Source organism: Arachis ipaensis, chromosome B7 (assembly GCF_059453495.1).
Source record: "Arachis ipaensis isolate K30076 ecotype BB chromosome B7, ASM5945349v1, whole genome shotgun sequence".
Classification (NCBI taxonomy): Eukaryota; Viridiplantae; Streptophyta; class Magnoliopsida; order Fabales; family Fabaceae; genus Arachis; species Arachis ipaensis.
In genome coordinates this window covers 89,239,704-89,241,722 of record NC_142442.1, presented here as the reverse complement: position 1 = coordinate 89,241,722, position 2,019 = coordinate 89,239,704, and the positions used below count along the sequence as shown (strand labels likewise).

The 2,019-nt window shown below is 32.3% G+C and overlaps 1 non-coding gene across 1 annotated transcript; it reads left to right on the top strand.

The window, feature by feature from the left end:
- Nucleotides 1–399: 399 nt before the first annotated feature.
- On the top strand, nt 400–507 carry LOC148553302 (small nucleolar RNA R71). The gene has a single exon (XR_015892676.1). It is a non-coding gene; the product is annotated as a small nucleolar RNA R71 (small nucleolar RNA).
- The last annotated feature ends 1,512 nt before the right edge of the window (nt 508–2,019 follow it).

The window sequence follows — 2,019 nt, the reverse complement described above, 5'->3', positions numbered from 1 at the left end:
ATAAGGTTCACCTAAGTAATTCACCTCTGCTATTGCAGGGTTTTCAGGATCATAGGCCTCTTCTTCAGAAGGTGCCTCTTGAGTACTGTTGGATGCAGCTTGCATTCCATTCAGACTCTGAGAAATCATATTGACTTGCTGAGTCAATATTTTGTTCTGAGCCAATATGGCATTCAGAGTATCAACTTCAAGAACTCCTTTCTTTATAGGCGTCCCATTATTCACAGGATTCCTCTAAGAAGTGTACATAAACTGGTTATTAGCAACCATGTCAATGAGTTCTTGAGCTTCAGCAGGCGTTTTCTTTAGGTGAATGGATCCAACTGCAGAAGTATCCAATGACATCTTTGATAACTCAGACAGACCATCATAGAATATATCCAAGATGGTCCATTCTGAAAGCATGTTAGAAGGACACTTTTTGGTCAGTCCTTTGTATCTCTCCCAAGCTTCAAAGAGGGATTCACCTTCTTTCTGTCTGAAGGTTTGAACATCCACTCTAAGCTTGCTCAGCTTTTGAGGAGGAAAGAACTTGGCTAGGAAAGCCTTGACCAGCTTATCCCAAGAGTTCAGGCTATCCTTAGGTTGAGAGTCCAACCATACTCTAGCTCTGTCTCTTACAGCAAAAGGGAAAAGCATGAGCCTGTAGACTTCAGGATCTACTCCATTAATCTTAATAGTATCACATATCTGCAAGAATTCAGTTAAGAACTGAAAAGGATCTTCAGATGGAAGTCCATAAAACTTGCAGTTCTGCTGCATCAGAGAAACTAATTGAGGTTTCAGCTCAAAGTTGTTTGCTCCAATGGCAGGAATGGAGATGCTTCTTCCATGTAAATTGGAATTTGGTGCAGTAAATTCACCAAGCATCCTCCTTGCATTATTATTATTTTCGGCTGCCATCTCCTCTTCCTGTTCGAAAATTTCTGAAAGATTATCTCTGGATTGTTGTATTTTAGCTTCTCTTAGTTTTCTCTTCAAAGTCCTTTCAGGTTCTGGATCTGCTTCAACAAGAATATTCTTGTCCTTGCTCCTGCTCATATGAAAAAGAGAGAACAGAAAAATAATAATAATAGGGGTCCTTTTTACCACAGTATAGAGGTCCCAGTGTGAGTTAGAAGAAAAGAGGAAGAAGAAATTCAAACACAGATGGAAGAGGGGGTTCGAATTTGGGTGAGATGAAGTGTTAGTAGATGAATAAATAAATAGAGGGAGATGAGAGAGAAGGGGAATTTTCAAAAATAATTTTTGAAAAAGAGTTAGTGATTTTCGAAAATAGTTTTTGAAAAATGTTAGTAATTTTTTCGAAAATTTTAAAATCAAAAGTTAAAATAATTAGTTAATTAAAAAGAAATTTTTGAAAAAGGGGGAAGATATTTTCGAAAATTAGAGAGAGAGAGAGTTAGTTAGGTAGTTTTGAAAAAGATAAGAAACAAACAAAAAGTTAGTTAGTTAGTTGAAACAAATTTTGAAAAGATAAGAAGATAGGAAGTTAGAAAAGATATTTTGAAAATCAAATTTTTGAAAAAGGTAAGATAAGAAGATATTTTTGAAAACATATGATTGAAATTAGTTTTGAAAAAGATTTGATTTTTAAAATCACAATTAATGACTTGATTCACAAGGAATCACAAAATATGATTCTAAAACTCAAAGTTTAAATCTTTCTTAACAAGCAAGTAACAAACTTGAAATTTTTGAATCAAAACATTAATTGTTATTGTTATTTTCGAAAATTATGAGATAAAATAAAAAAAGATTTTTGAAAAATATTTTTGGAATTTTCGAAAATAACTAAGAAATTTGAAAAAGATTTGATTTTTCTGAAAAAGATTTTAAAAAAGATAAGATTTTCAAATTGAAAATTTGATGTTACTCATAAGAAACAACTTGATTTTAAAAATTTTTGAAAAAGTCAACTCAAATTTTCGAATTTGATGAGAGAAAAAGGGAAAGATATTTTTTTTTATTTTTGAATTTTTATGATGCAAGAGAAAAACAAGAAAAATGATGCAATGC